The 23,306-nt window shown below is 36.2% G+C and overlaps 1 long non-coding RNA gene across 1 annotated transcript in view; it reads right to left on the reverse strand.

Annotated features, from left to right (window-relative positions):
• Window positions 1-10,852: 10,852 nt before the first annotated feature.
• LOC135318762 (uncharacterized) overlaps window positions 10,853-23,306 on the reverse strand; it is a 36,834-nt gene continuing 24,380 nt past the window's right edge. The window contains exons 2-3 of the long non-coding RNA XR_010377082.1: window positions 11,204-11,402; window positions 10,853-11,059 (exon numbers count right to left, since the gene is read on the reverse strand). This is a non-coding gene — a long non-coding RNA (uncharacterized LOC135318762). The remainder of the gene's footprint in view (window positions 11,060-11,203; window positions 11,403-23,306) is intronic.

Here is a 23,306-nt window from a genome sequence, read left to right on the forward strand (position 1 = left end):
GTCAAATGAATATTATTGATACCAGTACGAGTATTTAGTAACTCATAGCTTGGAATATCTTATGCCTAATTCATGCTTATGGAATCCTACAGAACCCCAGCGGCTCAATCAACATTTGCTGTAGCTTCACGTGGGCTCCAGTCACCGTACTGGGTGGAAGGAGTGCAAAGATGAGTAACACAGCATAAAGTCTGTCCCTGAGGTTATTACACCCATGGTGTTCCCACTGGAGGCAAGCACATAAGCCAGTCATTTCAACATAACGTGCAAAACACTCACATGTATCTATCTTGTGTCACCTACCTCTAAAAAATGGCAAGACGGTCTCACACGATGGAGTGCGATACCAGAGTCACACCTTTTGTCTTCACAGTATGTCTGAGTGCATTTTATAATACGAGATTAGGTACTGAATTGCTTCCTTTCCATTGAAACCTACCTTAAAATGCCAATCCCTGGAAACCTGAACCGATCACATAGACTATATAAATGGGTGTCATTCCTATTATACTGTGATTCATTACAGGTTCCCTTTAAGTACGAGCTCCCAGAAATGTATTTAGGCTTTATTCACAGAAAATTACTTAACAGAGAGCCTCTGGAAGTAAGTTTTTGACAGGAAAGTCAAAAGCAGAGCATCAAAAGACAGATGAGTATTAACCAAAAAGCCAGATAGACGATACCTGAAACTATGAAGTAAATTTACTGAAAAGTCATGATTCAATCTATAAAATTTATTTATCTGTATTTTTCATAAGCATTTCTATTGTGAAATACAATAAATACATTCTCTAAAAAACTCACATGATCATGAAGGAAACAGTAACCTTGCAATTTCATCCATTAATTTACTTTTTGCTAGCCAATTTTAGGTGTATTTTCTTCTATTCTGATTTTTGTTTGTTTTTTTTTCTCTAGGCGGCTTTTTTCCCAAGAATTTATAAATAAAAGAAGATTTCAGGGTAATATATATATATACACATACATACATACATAGATTGAGTTTAAAGATAATAAATAATAATTATAATTATTCTTCAGTCTATTGGGTTAAGTGCATTTTCTGTCACATAATTTCACTATTTCTCCCTCACTGAAGAACATCCTTAGGTAAATGTTTGGGGTGATATGACTGTTTATTCTTCCCAAAGGATTTTGATTAGAAAATTTAGGTTATAAATAATGGATAAAAAGTAATTAGAGAAAAATCAATAAAACAGAAATTCTGTGATTTAAAAAGTATGTGAAAAGAATTTTTTTATTCCTGAATATTGCAAATATTGATTGTTTATTCTAGCAACTGTCAGTATCTGAGGAAAGAAATCATTTAATCTTCATCTTCTCATTTTTTGTACCAAATCTCTGAAGGCTTTAGAAACTTCAGAGTAATTTAGGGGCCTCCGTTTTCTTAAGTGGCTGAGTCAGAAAATGCACCTCTCAAGGCAGAGTTGAGTAATTATCACAGCACATATAATATTTCTCAGCTAGTTTCCCAGCAAATGTTTGAGACATGTCCAAGTGATAGTAAAGTTAACAGTAAAGGTTACCTGGCGGAAATCCCTTCATTTCAAGGACACATACATCGGCAACAAAAACAATGTACACATTCTGGACAAAAAAGAATGCATTACAGAAAAATGAAAACCATGATCATCTGAACCACAATCTCTAATATCATACCATATTTTTTAAAAGCACTATATCATAGTCATATCAAAAACAACCCATATTTTATTCTACATATGACTTAATGACAAATAAATATATGAAGAGAATAAACTGGAAAAAAAACCCTCCAATCTTTCAATCCAGAAATAAGTATTTTAGCATACATGTGTATTTCCTTCTCATCTTTTAAAAATCTACTTTAAATTCTCATCATTTGAATAACGGGTTATGAACATGAATACTAATTGTCAGAAAATTCTATCTATTGATTACAAAAAGTTGTATTTTAAAAGTAGTATTAATATTTGAAAAAAGTCTGTTAATTTTACTGATATCAGTAATGAACTAGAGCAATGAAGCCATGAGTAGAATACAGCCAGATCTCAAAAATGACAGGTGATGATATACTTGAGGTAAGTCCAAAATAATTATTGGATTATGAAGGTATGAAGATAAAGTTGAGGAACCAAAGGAAGTCCAAAAAAAAAAAAAAAAAAACAAAGATGAGATCGATGTAACAGTGGCTCCCAAAAGGTAGTATTTTATTACAAATAACGCATTGTGGGATGCTCTTGAACAAGAAAAGATCAGCAAGATTTGAAATTTTCTATTCAAAGGCATGACATTGTTCTGAGAAGGGAAGCCCACTTCATTACTAGGAATCTGCCTTACACAATTAGCAGATTTCTTAAATTTTATTTCATCACTGAACACTAGTGCTGGAAGGAAATTTAGAGATCATGTTTCATCAACCTTTCACATTTCGTAAGTCAGAAATAATGAAGTCATCTGCAGAATAATTTAGAGCAAAATAAAGAATTTGAGTAAAAACATGACTCACACATCAACCAGCACCATTTACCTGTTCATCTCATCGATAATAATTCCTTAGTGCCTGCTAAGTATCAGGAGCCTCCTGTAATAAAACACACCACCTGGTGAGTATACCAAGCACAGTGCTCTGCCAAAAAGGCGTCTGTTTGTTTTACTGGAAATGAAACCTTAATCAGACCTCAACATGAAACTAGACTCTTTCCTTCAAATTTCTTTTTGCTGATATTATAAATATGTGTGTTAGTGTATATATATATACACACACACAGTCATAATTATTCAAAAAATGCAAACTATTTTACATTTAATTGTTTTTAATTTAATTTTACTTATAAAATGCTACAGATACTACCATTTAATTGAATGGTAATTTTTGAAGCAGAGAAAATTCAGAGAATTTTATTTTATGAAAAAATGAAGTAAATTATGTTTATTGGCATAGTATTTGAATTTGTTAGTCATAATCCTTTTTTTAATATAATTTTATTAGCAGTTATTACATCAAAATTCACACTTACAGGATCCAAAGGACTGTCTTAGAAAATTCTGAAGTCTATGTAATTAGATTTTAATAGTAAGTAGAACATATTATAACAAAAGCCTTAAAAAGTCAAAAATAATACTAAGAATTGATAGTCATAATTCTTAAGAGTATTAAAATTTTACTCATTTCTTGATTTCCTGATTTTTGGAAGTATTGAGATAATATTTTTCATATTAAAATTGCATATTTCATCTAATAACTACTCAATTATAAAAATGCTAAGTTCAGGTACTTCTGTCTTTGGCTTTAACTCTTAGGATACATGTCATATAGTAGACGAGTTAATCTCTTAATTCATTCTTAAATAGAACTACCTCAATTTTTAGATATTTGGTTGAATAATTTTTATAAGACCTAATTGGAGCTGCTGATTTATTCTTGTGTTTCATTTAAAAGGCCTACTGTTTCTCTTTATTATTTTACATATGCTATACAGATTTGCTTCCAAGATTTCAATACATCTATAGAATAAATGCTAGAATGACTACTAGTGGTTAAAATTGTACAAATTGAAGATTTTCAGATGTCTACAGGATCGAATGTCTTTGTCCCAATATGTATTTCACTGATTTCAAGCAGCCAAGAAAAGTGTCAAATGTGCCCGTATACCATATGAAAAGCACCCTCAAATCCTGACAACATGAAGAGCTAACTGTTACAGGCACTTCTTTCTTTTCTGCTATACACCAATATTTGGAAAGTTGCTATTTCATCTTCATCCTCAGAAAAACAAACTATTTTAATATTTTACCAATGATCTAGATTTTTATTTCATTATATAATAAGATTGATGACTTGGCATACTAAAGGCTTCTCTTAAACTTCAACAATGTAGAGGAAAAAAATGTTTTCTGAGAATGATTCGCCAAAGCAGATTCATTCTACAATTTAATTTCCTTCAATGAGGTAAAGGTCAGGGCAAGGCTATAAGATAGTTAATTTGCATGAGGTATGCACGTGGAATAAGAAAAAACTATAATAGGAAATATTTATAATTCAAGCTTTTAAATCCAACGTCAAGGCCAAAAAAGTAATTATTATAGGAAATAGCTCAACCATTACAACAAACTTTTTTGATGACGTCAACCAATATACTCTCATCCTGACAGACATAAAGAAACAATCCTGCAGGATAGTAAAATCCTTAGAGTCCGCAATACTCTGTAATGCCTCCGTAACACATTCACTGCTTTTAGAAGATGTTTATCAGTGCTAAGTTGTCAACTATTAACACGATTCTCTATGCAGTTCTACTAATCAAGTAATTCTAAGTTAGTTTTATATTTATGTTGATTATCTCTTTGCATCTCACCAGACTTACACTAGTATTTTTTTTTAACCATGGCAACCAACACATGTTTCTTCATTGGCTATGTCCCGTGTTTATTTGAACAGGATTCTTTTTCAGATTGCATTTTTTATTCACAAGAGTGTGGCAAACATCTGTTGATCTGTTGCTTTTTTATCTTCAAATCAAATTATTTTAATAAAAGTGCCGTGGAATTACAGTCTCTCTCAGGGTCATGCAACTGATCTCTACTCTGTTCCCTTTCAATGGAAATAACTAATAATTCTCTACATTTCTTGACAAAGAAGTCTGATTTTCTTGAACCCTATCGAGCATGTAGTAGAGTCTTGAAATTTTACGAAAGATTCTACAAAATATTAATTTAGAGCCATGATCCTGTTTCTCTGCTGATCTGAGTGGCTATACTGCCTTTAAACCACACGTTGCACGGCAAGTCCTGCTCCCACATGTCTTCTGGTAGCATTTGGATCCTGAGTGTGAAACCTCTTACAATGCCCCTGTGCCTCCCGCAGCTTCCCCTCTCTTTCCACGCCACCTCCACCTGCTGGAGCAACTCTGCCATGCAGTCCAGGTTCCGAGTGCTTTGTTGGGCTTTGTAGTCTCTGCCCACATGAATCAAGTCTGTTCGGAGGGGACAATCAGTACTGGGGGCAGGGGACCTGGCGATAAGAGATGGAGAAAAGACATGGTCCTGTAGCTACTTCACAGTCAGCCCTTGAGAGCCGGAGTGGGCATCGCCCAGCTGGCCGGTGGGAGAGACAAAATCCAGCTTTGAGAGAAACGAAGCATTTTCTTGTAGGATTTGCATTAGCTTCTTTTCCATGAGGTCAAAGTTCGGTTATGTTGTTAAATAAAACCTGGGACACATGCTTTTCATTCACTATCTGCTTTCTCAAATACAATGCAGATTTTATCCAGTTGTGGTTTGCTTCTGTTTTAGCTTTTATGGTCATTTTAAGATTTTGAGTGTTCCCCCCGCACCGCCCCCGCCAACCCTGGGTTTTCTTAGTCACTATGCTGAGAAGCCGGGCAGCACTACAATAAGCACTGCTACACAGAAATGACTTTGAATTAGAAGTTCTTTCTGAATTCGATTTTGTACTCCTCTGGGATGGGTGCTATTCCAGACGAGTTCTAACATAAAGCAGTAAAAATACTAGTTAAGTAAATGTATTTATTCATGTCCTTTTGGCTTTTCTATAGTATTTTTCTTTTCTAATAATCTTGAATAATAATCAAATTAATAACTGCATTTACTGAGGGCATATGTGTGAAGCACAGTGTCCTATCATCGCCACATACCACCTTCTATGGCATTTATACAGTCATCTGATACTAAATCAGGTGTTAAATATTTATTGAACAACTATTATATATGATGAACATATAAGAAGATACACGAACTGATACATTAGACATGATCGACTACTTATTCTTAAAATGTTACACCCCAAATTGACCAAATACATCAGATGATTTCACACCAGTGCAAAGTTCAATGGGACATTGATCTGACTGTACACTCTCAGGCAGACAAAGGAAGCAATAGATTTTTGGGGGCTATTTATTCAATGTTAGGTCATTTATTCCCAGAGAGAAAATTCTTTTTGCAATGACATTTTTAGAGAGGAGATCCGCCTCATTTTACACAGAGCTACTGTGAAGCAGTAGACGGATATTAAAAAGCACTTTTTAAGCCTCTTGAAGGAAGCAGACTTGGCAAATGCTAAAGAAGATTACCATTAACAAAAGGCATTTACATGATCTTATTTATAGAATCACCCTTATCCAAATATATTGCCATAGTGTCCTATTTATTTAAGAATGGACTTAATTTTTAGTTACTTCATTAGTTCAAATATCTTCCTCCATTTAAAAAAAATACATTAGGCAATACTTAGTGCTAGAAATGAACATTACATGACAGTTTTATAGGCATCTTTTTAACCTTAATTTCAACAAGCATCAGACCCAGAGTTGATCATGGTTTCATCATTTCAAGCAGTATAATAAATTAAACTGCAACCTTGTATTTGACCCTAGCTTTAATACTCACACTGAGAATTCCCGAGACAGATGTCAGCTTTGGAGTGTTGTCTAACCTAATCACTTTATTATTGTTTCACCACCAATTCCTATAAGCCTCCGGAGGAGAAAATCGGTACGTTGAAATTCTAATTTCCAACTGCCTGCTGCCATACTTAATGATTCTAGGATGCAAAAGCCTTGAGCCAGGTTGCAATCAGAGACAGAAAACAAAAACAAAAACAAAAACACTACAAATAAAGAATAGACGCAGACCTCTTCAAAAAGTCCAATGGAACCTGACAACAATTCGATTTGAAAACGAGCACTGAGAAAACACTTGCTTTTCATATCACACACCCGTCTGTCTTTAGCTTGAAACAGAAAAGTAAAATGTCAATTAGAAACTACTATTGGTGCTATGGAGTGAATCTAGACCAGAAAGCAGTTGACATTTCTAGAAACATCTACTGTCATTGTCACTTGGAGTTTTGTTAAAACACAGTCAAAACTGTTTTATAAGCAGCTTTCAAGACACTAGGCGTCTGAACTTTTGAACAACTTCCTTAATGGACACTAAAATTACTAACTTTTTAAATAATTCTAGGACCTCTGAAAACACATACACAAAAACAAACAAGCAAACATGAATTTAGGGAGCAAATTTCTCATGTAAAGTTGCATTTTTTTTTTACTGTTTTTTTTTTTTTTTTTTTACATTTTCTTTCTCTATCCTGCGACCAAAAGTTTGTCTCATCCACTATGAGACGCACATTACAGGAGGATGAGGAGGGGGTTAAAAGGTGGTAGAAAAGGCAAAGGACTTCTCCTAAGGTTAATCCTTCAAACTCCAGGAGCCAGTACAGAAGAATCACACATGAGAAAAAACGTGTATGTGAAACTCTGCTGACAGTAATCACAGTCGTAACATCCTGCCCGCCTGTCTCTCCACGACACCTGACTTCCTGAAGGGCATGAACACAGTTTGGCCAAACAGCAGCACACACTAGCGTTGCGAGCCGCTCATGTTTTGTGCTAGCCCTTCACTGTGTTCTCTGTGTGTGATGGTATTATTTGTCAAAAATTAACAGTGGCTAAGCCAGCTTCATTTCTCTCTCTTGATCAGCAGGCTACTCGGGAGGCTGAAGAGGACATCTGTGGGCAAGGCTCCTTCGGTCTTTTTAATGCTCTGTTTTCTTCGTGTATGCCTTCGTCCCCGTGACTGCAGTGTGCCGCAGCAGCTGCTGGCTTGATGTCTGCTTGCCCGATGGAAAGAACAGAAGGACAGATGGAAGACTGCAAAGGGCCTCTTCCCAGGGAAGGGAGACACCCTCCTAAAGGACTTCGGCCCGACTGCGCCCGCCGTGCTCCCTGGCCGCAGCTAGCGTACAGACACTGCCATTTCGACTGTATCATTTTAGCATGAATCACATTTAAATGATACAACGTATGTGAAAAGCTTGTCACAGTGCCTGACATGCTGACACTCAATGAATATCAACTGCATGAACACAGAATTCATTTATTTAGAAATAAAAAACTTTACGGAAGCACTGGGGTTCTTTTCATGGGTGAAGGTGGACGTGTTGGGTAAGGTATGTTGGTCTGCATTTCAGTATTTCATTTGTAAGCCGAGTGCTTAGACCTAACAAGAGATTTTCCCGAGTCACATAGTTCATTGAGTAGCCTATTTAATACAAAATACGCACACTTCTATTTAACATAAAATATACTTGAACTATGTCAGCAGACATCCCTCTCTGCACTCATAACCAGTTCTCTATATTTGTGAGTCTGTTTCCATTTTGTTATACACACTTTTTGTGCTTTTTTTTTTAAGATTCCACATATAATTGATAGCAGAGTGTCTGTCCTTCTCTGACTTATTTCATCAAGCAAAAAACATCCATGTCCATTCACGTTGTTGCAAAATTTCATTCTTTTTTACGGCTAATATTCCATCGCATATGTATTTACCACATCTTCATCTATTCGTCTGTTGATGGGACACAGGTTGCTTCCATTTCTTGGCAATTGTAAACAATGCTGCTATGAACACTGGGGTGTACTATCTTTTTGAATTAGTGTTTTTTTAACTTCTGATATATACCCAAGAGTGGAGCTGCTGGATCACATGGTGGTTCTATTTTTGGTTGTTTGAGAAATATTCTTACTTCATTTAATTGCTTGGGGAACAAAATGAGATAAGACCTTTATACCAGCAACGTTTGCTTAATATCCACTATGTTCGAGGTTCATAGTACTTAGAACAGGGAAGCTCTTTTATTTTATTGTCAAGAAAATTTTTTGCCTAGCCTACTCGACATCTCTTGATTTTTGTTTCTCTGTGTGTTGGTGGAGCCCTTAAATTCTTTTCCAGCCGTATCTCAACATTGCTCTCTGCTAAATACTCCCTGACTCTGAGCTGAAAATTATGTGGTCCTCTGCACATACTCAGTACTTCTTATTCTCCAAAGTTTTTCTCATATCATTCCTTGAGTCTCCTCATCTCTTTTCTTTTGTAGTAACAGTAGACATTTGTCAAGATCAATACAGTGACCTCTCCCTTCTTCATATTTCCAAGTCCTGACAGACATCCTCTAAATTCTGAAAACACAGAGATAACATTCTGATGCAATTATCCTCTCTCTCTCTATATCCATGATTATTTATATTATTCTGTCATCCTCCCATATAAAAGCCTCATTGAAGATTCCAAGTATGGTTTATTCTCTTTTGTATCCAGGATAGGGTCTCACACAGTAGAAACTGAAAAAAGTTTCAATGAATGAGTAAATGAATGAATGTCTGGGCTGAAAAGCAGAAATTGACTTTTTCAAGACTTTATCTTCAAAATTATTTTAAATATCCACTCCTATTTTAACTATGTTAAGGTGATAGTGGTTGAAATTGGATTAGAAGTCAGATCCAGACTAAGATTCAGAGTTTTTCCAACTACAATGTCCCCTTCTCATTACTTTCCTAACCAAACTGACAAATGAGAAATACGAAGTTTAAAACATTTAAAGCTACAATCATACCATTGATGAAAGCGTTTATTTAGGTAAAATTTAAATTGTTAATTTTACCTAAAATACATTGTCTTAAATTAAAACTACAGAAGAAATGTAACCAACACTTAAAAAAAAAAAAGCAGAAAGGAAAAAAAAAAAAGAACAGGTAATTTCATATGCACTGTCATATATCAGACCCAACATGTTTTGTTTTTGAAACTTTTATAATGTGGAGGTGTCTGTATTCTCATCCGTATTCTGCCCAAACAGCTGCCATTCACCACCTGCTGTGCAAAACCCACTCGTACTTTTAAAAGCCGCTAGAATTATGTAAAAGAAGGCTTCTTCCAAATCAGCCACCCGTACTTCAAATGTCACCCACACCTTTCCTTGGCAGTCAAAAAAAAGTATCACAGCGAGAAGGTAAATAACACTAAGATTTACTTCTTACTCCCATCCAAACCCACAAAATCTTTCACACGCTAGCGTAATATATTTTGAGTTATGCTGAAGAGTTAGAGAGTGAAATGGGCACGGGAGGAGAACGTGTACAAGAAGTTATCTGTATTTTTATAGCCCTGTCTATCTGCAAGCCAAGTTGTTAATCCACAGAAGACATGAAAAAGATCAGAATTTGGGGACTGCCGCCAGCTCTGAGGAGGAGACCCGGTGCTCACAGCTTCACGCTGCCTGCACTGCTGGAGCCGGCTTTATACTTACATTCCTACACAAGCAGACCTTGGAGATACTGTGGGTCAGGTCCAGACACCACAGTGAAGTGAGTATCACCATAAAGCAAGTCACAATTTTCTGGTTTCCTGGTGTGTATAAAAGTTATGTTTACTCTATATTGTAGTCGATAAAGTGTGCAGTAGCATTATGTCTAAGAAAACAATGTACACACCTTAGTTAAAATGTGAGACGGCTGAGAAAACAGCGCTGGTGGATTGCTGTTGGTGACAAACCTTCAATTGGTAAAAAATGCAGTATCTGCAACGTGGATGGACCTAGAGATGATCACAGTGAGTGAAGTCAGAGAAAGATAAATATCACATGATATCACTTACATGTGGAATCTAAAAAAAAATGATACAAATTCTATTTACAAACCCAAAACAGACTCACAGACATGGAAAACAAACTGTGGCTACCAAAGGGGAAATGCCAGGGAGGGATAAATTAGGGGTTTGGGATTCACAGACACACGTTACTACATATAAAGCAAACAAGGACCTACTCTATAGCATAGGGAACTATAATTTCTTGTAATAATATATAATGGAAAATAATCTGAGAAGAAAAAATACATACATGTGTGACTGAATCAGTTTGCTGGACACCTGAAACCAACATTGTAAATCAACTACACTTCAACAAAAAATTAAAAAACAAAACAAAAGTCTGCGAAATGCAGTAAAGCAAAGCGCAGCAAAAGCAGGCGTGCCTGCGAGCACCTGGACACTTCTGCAGCGCCAGCTGCTCGGGGACAAGCCGGGGGCCTCCGTCAGCCGGCGCAGGGCTGGGGCGAGGCAGGGCCGTGCGGGCGCCGGGCCCAGCGTGGCTGCTCGGTCCCAGGACGAAGAGCGCGCGTTTTCAGGAGCACAGAGGGACTCGTTGCTCTTTCATGGTTACGACACTGGCAGCTCTTCAAGGGACTTCACGTGTCTGGGAGATAAAAAGGACAAAAGGTGGTCAGGTCAAGAAGGCTCCATGTGGAAGACACAGAGGCAATTTATTTTCACAGCCACACGTACACACACAAAGCCTACATAAGTTTCAGATTTCTGTAAGAATATACTTTATACTCACAATTTCCCCCGAGGGCAAGTAGCAGCAGGGAAGAGCTAGGTGGCCCAGCACACAGGCTGCCCTGATTCAGCTTTACCGCTGACAAAGAGACACATCAGTACTGTGCTGTCACTGTCCCCATACCCGTGGCATCCCACCTGCAGTTTAGGCAGCTCACAGAACTCCACTTCCTGTCGCACTGCAGAATGAAACTGTAGCACTATAGGAAGAACAAAGGTAATTTAAGAGGAAGCTTTGTTCCCCTAGACTTCCAATCTTCTGACATTCATCTATCTGTCTATAATTCTGAAAGTTCTCCTCGTGCAAACATTGACTCATCCCACCATGGAATTTCTATATGGTTGCCAAAGGTAGTGGGAAGCACATTAAATCAGTTAAGTCCCGTCAAAGGGAAAAATAATAACCACGAAGAGAGCTAATTCTGAAAAGTAATTTCTTAGCAAATAATCTAATTACCATTTATGAGAGCAAAGGAAGGAACACACTGTTTTCTTTCATTTTCAATGTGCCAATAAGTACAAACTGCTGAAAAATAAAGATTTAATAGTTTTTCAATCAAAGAAGATTTACTTTTAATCTACGGGGAAGTAATTTTAGCCATAAAATATGATAAGAATGACTAAACCAGGAATATTTAAAGCATAGGCACTGTGCACTTATGAGACTGCTGTCGTAAAAAAATTCACAGAGCATTCTCAACGTGCTGGGTCCCAAACAGAACAGAGGTTGGGCTGTATCGGCCTTCAGGATGTAGGAGGTGGCAATTTTTGTTTTGTTTCTGTCTTCTTTTATCCGTGGACTCTTTTGCATCAGTCTCTATTCTTACTGTTTACTACGTGCACTGAGAGTAATTGTATTTCTGTCATAAAAGTTTCAATATTTCAAAACCCAGGTGATAGCAGAAAACCATTATAAATTAAAACTACCAAGAGGGTAACAGGATGCATAACAGAGCAGAGTCAAGGAAAAGCGATGAGAACAGGCGACCACCTTCCGTTTTTAGATCATCATCATGGATAAAGGGCTTTGTAACGACAGCAAAAAGTAAAGGCGCAAATTATCGCTGGGATGGATTACAGATCACTGCTAAGCTGCCCGCCTTCCTTGTTCGTGGTTCACAGTATCTGCTCTTGCCATCTCTCTTTACTATGGTAATCACAACTAATCCCTTGACACAGTAACATGAAAATTCTCTATAAGACACTTGTACAAAGTGACATTTTAAAATTCGTCTTGAACAGCGTCTGGATATTCAAGCATCATCATTGCTTGAATACGAGAAGTCTAAGAAACTTTCAAGACTGCTTCAAAAGCAAGGTGGCACCGACACCCCTCTTGTACAACGAGCAGAATATGTAGATGAGAGTGAGGAAAAGACAGCCAGTCTCAATGTATGAAAGTCCTGGTCCCATTCTGAAAACGGCTACTACCTTGGATCACAATGGTCCACGAATCAGAGGATGGAGGTGGGAACTTGCGAGGGGAGCTTTGTAGACGGTGTCACTAGAAAGAGACTTAGGCCCTGATTGTAAAAGGATTCAGTGGTTTCATCTATGAAGCTGACGTGCTGTGTAAACATCAGAACAACATTCACCTGGTGATTAAGTGGATCACCAATGACATCTCATCCACGAAGTTTCGGCGAGCCCTCAGAGGGGACCAGAGCATCTGCTGCTTGGTACCAGATCTTGTCCAACAATACTGAAAAGCATAATTTGTACAGCTCCAAGAGTGAAGAAAGGACAGTTGGGGTTATCTTGGCTCTTTTGCTGAAAAAAACACTGCAGAAGCTAATGCATAAGAATGCTCTATGGAATGTTTAGAACTTCCCTTTAAGGAATTCGAAACAATGTAGGTATTAGTAACTGACGGGAGGAATTGTGATCCTCTTTAATAAACTGATGTTTAAAAGTTTGGTTACAGAAGTTTTTTTTTTGAAAAATAGATTTTAGAGTCAGATTTTTATTCCATCAATCATTTAGCAAATATTTGGGGCATTTATTAGATATTAGGTATTTTTCAAGATGCTCAGATTCAGCAGCAAAAAAAAAAAAGTCCTAGTGCCTCACAAAGGCTAGAATGTGACTGGTATGACATCTGATTGGACTAACTGTTATAATAAATGTTGGTAATATATGATGTCATGCCAACCGGCAATTTAAGACACCTAATATTTGAGCATGTCAGGGACAAATTTCTGCGGAAGTAACATTCACACTAAGAATTAAAGGATGAAGTACAGCCCTCTGGAAAAGAGACAAGGAGGCTAGCACAAAAGAAGACGTTTTCCAGGAAAAAAAAGAAACTACTGCAAAGACAAAAAATAATCAGTATCGACAAGGATGTGGAAGACCTGGAATCCTTCACTTCTGGTGGAAATGTAAAATGATGCAGCAGCTTTGGAAAAGTGCCTGGCAGTTTTTTGAAAAGAGGAAGGAGAGTTATCGTATGACTCAGCAGTTTCACTGAAAATGGTATGTTCAAGAGAACTGAAAATACACATCCACACAAAAACATACTTCATGAGAGCTAAAAAGTGGAAACAATCCGAAAGTCCACCAATTGATAAATAAAAGTGCTATGATATCCATACAATGGAATATTATTTGGCAACAAAAAGAAATGAAGTACTTATTCATTGCAACAACGCAGATGAGCACAGAAACTACTACGTTAAGTGAAAGAACACAGACACAAAGCATAAACGTTTGAGTCCATCTATGACATGTCCACAGTTGGCAAATCTAAATAGAAAGTAGATTAGTGGCTGCAGGGGGGTGTGGAGAGGAGGGGACTAGCAGGGGAGAGGGAGTGACCACTAATGGATGTGGGGGTTCTTTTAAGAGTGATGAAGATGTTCTTAAATTGATTGTGTTGATGACTGCACAATTCTATGAATACACTAGAAGCCACTGAACTGTACAATTTCAATGGGTGAATTGTTTGACCATCTCAATAAAGCTGTTGAAACGACTGTAAAGCCTGGGACGCAGGAAAAAGCATAAGACCTTCAAGAAACAGAGAAATCCGGTATAGTTAAAACTAGAGTATGTGGAGAAGAATGCTAAGTGATCCTACTAGAGATATAAACAACGCTCAGATAGTTCTGGACTTACAAGACATATTAAGAAGTTTGGATTTTATTTTAGCACTCAGAATAATTAAGTTTTATGAACTAGGAACATGACATGATCATTTTTTTTTTCTAGAAAGGTCATTAAGGCTGGCATTAAAGAAAATAGATTAGAGAAAACTAAGACAAGAGGCAAAGAGATTACCAAAATGTAGCAGTAATCTAGGAAAAATGATGCTGAATTGGCCTCATGTATTGGCCATGGAGACAGAAAGAAATTGATGGGTTAGGGAACAATGCAGAATCAAGTACAGTGAGACTTGGTGATTCCTTAGAAGGCACCGTGAGGAACACAAAACAGGTACAGATTCTGCTTTGGCTGCTGGCTTGGCTAGTTGGTAGACAATAATATAATTCATGGAAATTAAAAATTGAGAAGATTAAGGTTTTGTGAGGCCAGATAAAAGGAAGCTACAACATCACACATATTATTTTTCAAACACCCATTAAAAAGCCAAGCATATAGGTGGGAAATGTGTGCTCTGTCTGGATCCAGAGTGTATTGATTCAAAGTGCATTAAACTTATAAAATACTTATAAAAAGTCATCCCTTTACAATTTTACTCTTCATAGGAACAAATGTATTAAAGTTTTCTTTTCCATTTCTCATGAATATCTTGTATGATTCTTTACAAATCAATCGTAGAATCAGTAAGATTTTTTCTTCCAGTTTGAAAGCATATTGTAAAAGCAACTTTTACAACTATTGTTGTTGAGTATGCAACTCTGTAAATCACATCACAAGTAAACATCAACATGTGCAAACAAGGCAATGAAGCAAATATTCAATATTTGATATCCATATGCATTTCTAATACCATCTGTTTTTCTATAAATCTAATATATGTCCCTTAAGCTTTTTCATAACCTGAGATAATATAAAAACCTTGTTTACTTCCACTTATTCAAGTAAATATTGAGTGTAGAATTTTACTGAGGCATAGTGGTAAAATTCTGTTACACTGCAATCTTAGCCAGTTCTATAAATAACAGAATCATAGTGGGAAATTTTTTCCCCAAGTTTAGATATAAATCAGTGAGTTGTAAGTGATCTCTGAGCCAGCGCATTTGATATTAGAAGTATTGATTCTACTCTCCTGATAGGTATGGATAATCATTATGTAATATGGGATTTTAGAAAAGAAAGAGTCTTTGAATAAAAATAAAGTTTTAAGAATGAGGCTTCTCTATCTTGTGATAGCTTATAATGAAAAAGAATATGAAAAGGAACATATGTATGTCTACACTGTGCTGCACACTAGAAACTAACACAACATTGTAAACTGAATACATTTCAATAAAAAAAAAATTTTTAAAGAATGAGGCTTTTCTATTAGATTGACATTCAAATAAAACTATAAAACGATATTTTTAAAAACAAAATTAATTGTATTAAATGATAGTGATTTGCTAAAATTAAGACAACATAAGTTTATTTGCCAAATATGTACTAAAAATTATAGCAATAATGAGAGTAGTAACACCATCATTTGAGCATCTATTATGTACCAGGAATTAAACTAGATAATTTATGTATATATTCCTGATCCTCACAAGAACCCTGAACGACATGTACATTTGTAGCTGAGAAAACTGAGTCGGAGGAAAACAGAAGAATCAGGAGGAACCTGATTCGATCACAACAGCAGCATTTACTCACTTCCTCCTCTTACGGAGTTCCAGAGGCCCAAGGCCCCTAGTGATGCACGAAAATGTTCCTAAGAAATTGTGGAGCGGATTCTTTTTTATTTAATGCAAAATAATGAGCACTATTATATCTCCATTGTTGAATATACTTAACTATGAACTTAAAATCGTGTACTTTCTTCCATTCAAAGTCTTTGAAAGTTTAAATTATAATTTTAGTATCTTCAGGGATGTTTAGCATTCATACTTGAAGTGCAAACTTTTACCAAACCTGATGTACATTTTCCCCATCTTTTAATTGTCAAAACTTCTTTGTATTTTGTTTTCAGTAGGTGTGTGTAACGTAAGCACAAGAGCAAAGATCTCTACTTAAAGCAATCTTGAGAATAGTTGTTTTATAATAGCAAAGTATTAAAAAAATTGTTTTTATCCTGCTTACTGTTTGGATTAGTCACAGTTTCAGTTCTTTCTGTTTGTTCTTCACCTGTAACGTAGGCCTTCTAGAACATGGAACTGAATCTATTTCCTGTACAAAAATAGTCTGAGAAGTATGTCATTTAATTTCTTATTTTCTCTTTAAAAGGAATTGTCTTTTAACTTTTGTCATTTTTAACTTTTAAGCTTTTAAAAAGTTTTTTATTTTTAAATTGTGTAAGCATATTTACACGTATTTAGTCTTATATTTCAGTCTGTGGAGATGTTGCCAGTTTGCTGGATTTTAATCTTGTCAAAGAGAAAGCTGAGGCCAATTCTATTTCGATTTTTTGGAATATTTTTTCTTTTTACTTCCGGAGGTTTTTTTTTTAATTCTTAGAAAAATATGTCCATTAAACAATAATGGTGGAGTAGGTAATTCAGAGAACCTCCAAGAACATTTAGAAAAGATAGAAATAGTATAAAAATCACCAGCCTGATGTCATGGAAAAGCCTAACAAGACAGTAAAATATTATGTGACTAAGATCCATTAAAAAAAAGAAATCCTATAGAGGGAAATTCGACAGTCTGGGGTCTTTTCCTGTATGAACTTCAAGCCTGATGTGATGCTCAAACACTAAGCAGCATTTTTCATATTTTTAAGAAGCTGTAGGGACAGAAATGGAATCTAAGACACTACTAGACGAGATGCTTGATACACCAGCCTCCCAGTTTGCAGCCTGCCGGCATATACCCAGTAGTAAAGGGTAAGGGTGAGCTAGAAATGAAGTGAACCCTGGCTTCTAGATGCCTCAGTCCCAGAAACCAAACCAAGAACATCAGAAATGACCAGTCCTTTAACCTCAGATTAGAAGCAAAAAATAAATCCTCTCTGGGACAGAAAACAGCATCTTAACTCTCAAATTATCTTGACAATTTTTGATAGAAACTTTTCATACCTCGATTAAAAATAACCAGACACCTGAAAAGTTAAGATAATAACATAGTCAATAGATAGCAGGAAAAAAGTCAATAGAAATAAAGTAACAAATGACACAGAAAATTAATCTACTGGACACAAACTTTAATAATTATTTTCAACATGCTTCAAAAGATAAAAAACTCGATGGGCAGAAAATTGAAAATTACAAATATCAAATGGAAATTCAAGGACTGAAAAAAAATAAATGGAAAAATGTGAGCATTCATGGGTCGGTTTAGCAGCAGATTAAACATGGATGAAGACAAAGTCATTAACCTGAAAGGTGATTCAGAAGAAAAGATTCAGATTAAAATTTGAAGAGACAACAATATTGGAAATTTAAAAAAAAAAGTGGAGAGTAAGGAGTGTAGTAACAGGTTCTAATGCTTATGTTAATTGAAATACCAAAAGAAGGAGACAGATGAAAAAGAAGAAACAAAACATTTGAAGAGATAACAACTGAGAATTTTCCAAAGTAATGAAAAGTTGACAGTCTTTTATATCGCAAGCCAGAATCATTAAATAATCAACCTAATTGTGTCACAGTAGAACTGCTGAAAATGAAAGACAAAGAAAACAATCTAAAAACACTGAAGTGAAAAAAAAAAATTAACAGCCCACAATTCCTTCAATAAACCATCAGACTGGCAGCTAACCACTGAACAGAAATAAAAGAAGCCAGAAGTTAAAAAGGAGCAATATTCTCAAAGTCTTAAAGTAAAATAATTGCATATAGAAACCTATCTTCAGTAAAAAAGATCCATCAAGAATAAAAGTGAGATACATACCTGGGCAAACAAAACCTGAGACAAACCAACAATAGCAAATTCACTGTAATACAAAAACAAAAGGATCTTCTTCAGGGAGAAGAAAAATGATCTCAAACACACTTTTCACAAAAGTAACTCAAAATGGATCACAGAACTAAATGGAGAATGCAAAACTATTAAAGCCTAAATGATAACACAGGTGAAAATCTAGGTGATCTTAAGATTGGCTATGACTTTCAGATAGAACCCCAAAGGTATAATCCATGAAAGAAATAATTAAGTTGGACTTCATTAAATTTTAAACTTTCTGCTCTTCAAGGCACGGTCAAAAGAATGCAAAGACGAGGCACTGCCTCAGAGGAAATGTTTGCAAAGAACATATCTGATAAAGAATTGTTACTCAAAACATGCAAATAGCTCCTAAAACTCAGCAATAAAAAAACAAATCAACAGCCCAATTTAAAAATGAGCAAAAAGTTCTTCACATACAACTCACCAAATATATAGAGATGACAATTAAGCACACGAAAAGATGTTCAACATCATACGTCATTAAGGAACTACTGCAAAGGAAATAATGAGATACCACCACACACCTAAAATCTGAAACAAGAATGACACCAACTGCTGGCAAGGATGTGGAGCAAGAGAAACCATCATTCACTGTTGGTGGGAACGGGAAATAACGGTACTTGCACTTCGGAAGACAGAGTGGATTATCTCACAAACTAAACCTGCTCTCACCTACTATTAGCAGTCACACTCCTGGATATTCACCCAAATGAATTAAAAACTCATGACCACACAAAAACCTGTACACAGATGTTTTTAAGATAGTAGGCAAATAGATAAATAAGCCATGGTACGTCCAGACAATGGAATTTTATTTTGTACTGAAAAGAAATGAGCCATCAAACTATAAACAGATGTGGAGGCATCTTAAGTTCATATTGCCAAGTGAAAGAAGCCAATGGGAAAAGGCTATATACTGTATGATTCCGATTATATGACATTTTGGAAAAGGCAAAACTATGGAGACAGTGAAAAGATCAGTGGTTACCATGGATTTGGGGGAAGGGAAGAATAAAGAGGTGGGACCCAGGGAATTTTTAGGACAGGTAAACTATTCTGTATGATTCTATAGAGTTGGACACACATCATCATGTATTTGTCAAAACCCACAGAACAGACATCAAGAGCAGACCCTAATATGAACTATCGACTTCAGGTGGTAACAATGTGTCACTGTAGGCTCATCCTTTGTAAGGGATGTCCTGGTGTGGGAGGTTAATGTGGAATGTGTGAGAGGGGCAGTACACGGAACTCTCTGCACTTAATGCTCAGTCCTACTGTGAACCTAAAACTGCTCAAAAAACCCAAAACTCTCTTATTTTTAAAGTATTTTAAAAAATGATCACAGGTAGAAAGTTGGTTATCAATCAATTCTGAGACACAGAAACTACACAGTAATCTGAATGGAGAACACTTAATGTAAGTAATAACTAACCGCAATAAGGACTGGGGTAACGAGAAGTTGGCTAAGAAGAAGCGAAGAGTATTTTTAACACGACAGAAAGAGCAGACATAAGGGACAGCCGCTAGAGAGTGCTCAAGTAAGAGACCCTCTGCCCCAAATTGAGATCCAGGCCTCACTGGAGAGTGTGAAGCTTTGGCTCACTGGGTACTAAAGTTGTTGTAGAACTGGCTTGAAATCTACCGTCAGAAATGCGGGGGGTGGTGCGGGGGGTGGTGTCACTGCTAAGCCACCAGGGGCGGGGGGAGGGGTGGGTTATTAGAGGAGAGGTAGCCAGCTAGCCCCACTCCACCATCATGATGTCACCCAGTGGGGTGTGGGGGACCTGCTGGGTGCTGGGTGCTGCCGTTGCTACGGAAGATGCTCCTGGAGAAGCTGTGCCTGTGCGGGAGCCACGCCCTGCAGAAGATCCGTACAAGGCAAACGCTGGTGATGAGGGCGCCTTGGAGACTGGAAGAAAACACTCTCTGTGCCTCATTGTCTGCCCTGCGCCCTCTGCTGACAAAGTTTAGCATCACATCAGCCCGCAAAGTCAGGTTCACCAAGTCCATCTCCGTGACCACAGAACAGACAATGATGAGTGGATCTGGAACCAAGAGGCAATGACTTGATTACTGGCACCATCAGAGATGTTTGCAGGAATGAAAAGCAAAGAAAGTGGTAAATGAGCGAGTAAATAAAATCAATCCTGACTGTACAAACTATAATAATCATTAATTTTGAACTTTAAAAATAGAAAATAGAATGAAAATAACAAGACTGTAGTAGTGTACCTGCTACTGGATATGAAATATGCTTCAAGCAGTCTACTCCCTCTTAAAACGGTAAAGGAAGATGTAATAACGCCGGCAGCGAGAGGAGGAAATAAAACCGTTAAATGTATATTTCAACCAAAAAGCTGTAAAGAAATAAATGTAAAATAAAAAAGGCAATACAAATAGAAAGCAAACAGTAATATGGTCAATTTAAGCCCAAATATACCAATAATGATATTGAATGCAAATAAATGAAAACAAATTAAATATTGCAATTAGGAGGGGTAGATTGGAATTAAAAAAAAAATCAAACATATGCTGCCTGTGAAAGAAACACCTTAAATATAAAGCACAGAAAGGAAAATGTAAAAGCATGAGAAAGAACAATGGACCAAAAATTATCAAAAGAAAGATGCAGTAGCTGTATTACTATTTCATGAAACAAACTTTAAAGAAAAAAGAGAATACAGAGATATTTTATAATGGTGAGAGTTTTAATTCACCATTGCATTATAGAAATTCTAACTTCTTATGCTGTTAATAACACAGCTTCTGAAAATATAAAGCAACAATGACTGAATAAAAGAGCTACAGACAAAACAGCAATCTCAGTGCAATATTGTAATGTGCCCCCCAGATAAGGATTATTATTTATAAGTGCATTCAGGAATGTTTCTGGTACAACTGCAATATACAAAAATAAGTTTTTCTATATACTAGGATCAATCATTAGGAACATAAACATTCCAAAGGTGCAATTTAATAACACATCAATATATCAAATATCTAGATACAAATCAACTGAACCAAGTTCAGGACCTACACTCTGAACACTACAAAACACTGCAGTGGGAAACTGAAAAACTCTAAATAAATACAGATGCATCATGTTTACAGACTGTAAAACTCACTATTCTGAAAATATAATTTCTTCCAAAATTAATTCAAAGGTTAAAAAAAAATGCACAATTTAAGACCTAGAGAAATACGTTTGTGATAATTAACAAGCAGCTTCTAAACTTCTTCTGGAAATATAAAGAGCCAGGAGCAAAGACCTCTTAAAGAAAGTAAGTTAAGTGAACAGCCTCTACCGGATACTAACTTATTAAAGAGCTGTAATAAGTAAAGCACCAGGGTACTGGCGGAGAGACAAGTTGTCCAATGTTACAGACTAAAAAGACCGTAAAAGGCCTTTTCATTGACTACCCACTTTAAAAAAAAAAGCTAAGTCCAACGTTCAACTATAAACAAGAATTCAATTCCAGGTTCAGTGTAGATCTAAACGTGGCAGGTAAAACAATAAAGCTTCTAGATTTGCTACAGGAGAATGTCCTCACGGCCTGGGGACAGGGAAACATACTTGAAGCTTCTCAGAAAGAAGAGTAATCAAAATAACTACTGATATATTGGTGAACATGAAAGTTAAGATTCTGTTCATCATAAGAACTTATAAGAGAACGAAAAAGCAAGCAAAGTATCGAGAAAAGTCTTTTGATACATGAAGGCTAATGCACTAACATCCAGAATATACTTTATTTATTTTTAAAGAAAAGAACTCTATAGTTCAATACGACTAAAAACCCAATACAAAAAACAAAAAAAAACCCAAAACAAACAAACGAACAAAACAAGCATCACGAACATAGTGCCATGGTAGTAGGTACTCAAATGACCAGTAAACATATAAAAAAAAAAGTTCAGAGTTGTCTCCCATCAGTAAAATGCAAATTAAACATGCAGTGGTCTATACACGCGTGCCTACGTGTGTGCGCGCCCACACAAGTGCGCATCCCAAAAATAATGACTCAACAAACCACGCAGGTAAAGAGCAATGGAGAATCTCACACAGGGCTGGCAAAAATATAAACTTGTATCTGTAGTCTTTTAACAAACACTGAAATAGAGGTGCCAAAAGAACAGAGAATCACCATTTCAGAAAGAAATGCCCATGGAGAAATCGATCTGGCTTATCGAACGTTGCTTAGTGCAGCCTTCATCTCAGCCAGGCCAGACCGCCCAGGAAAGGGAGCGGGCCTCCAGCGGCGGACCTCTCAGTAGGGTGTTTTATTTCAGGTTGGCGGAGAATAGAATGACAACCATTTGTGCTCCCCATTACCGTGCCAAAGGGCTCTGATGCAGGAATAGTTGCCCCTGGTTTCTGTTTCATAGATACTTCTTATTTTTTGCTTTCAGTGTATTTGAATGTCTTCTTTTCTTCATCCTTTCTTCTTTGTTTCCTTTTCTCTCATTTTAAATAAACTTTTGTGCATTATATAGTATTTGGAAAAAGTCATCAGACTGTCTTGTTATCTTAAAACATAAGTTACCTATCTACATTTCAAAAAGATGCATCTTATTATGTTTAATAACCCCCTGAAACTCATGAAACCATTAAGTGGACAGACAACATTTCTGGTTTCTAATTTCCTCCAGTAAGGAAGGCTAAAGATTCTTCAAATATTACATGTATTGTCTTTTCCCAACTGTTAAGAAAGTGCTTAGATCTTTTTTAAAAAAAAAGCTCTAACCCCTCAAAATAATGGCTATGCACACTAATCACTCTATTAGATAAGCATAATTAGCTAGTTATATTTCATTCTAGATTATTTCTCTTTAGCTCAAGAAATTGATAGAGTGGTATCTAACAGCATATGTTTCTTTTCATAGGTTAAAATAATTATTCCTCTGGGAACGTTTTGTTAACTTCATTTACAGAGATCTAAGTTCCATTCAAGCAAAAGAAAAATATGTGGTAAGTGAAAAAGCTCAGATGGAAAAATTGGTAGGTAGATGTCTTTACATCTAGTGGAAACAGACTTTAAAATAAAAGTGCCATTCCATAACTGTATTGACCCTGACATTTGGTA

The sequence above is a fragment of the Camelus dromedarius genome, chromosome 21, assembly GCF_036321535.1.
Source record: "Camelus dromedarius isolate mCamDro1 chromosome 21, mCamDro1.pat, whole genome shotgun sequence".
NCBI classification, from domain to species: domain Eukaryota; kingdom Metazoa; phylum Chordata; class Mammalia; order Artiodactyla; family Camelidae; genus Camelus; species Camelus dromedarius.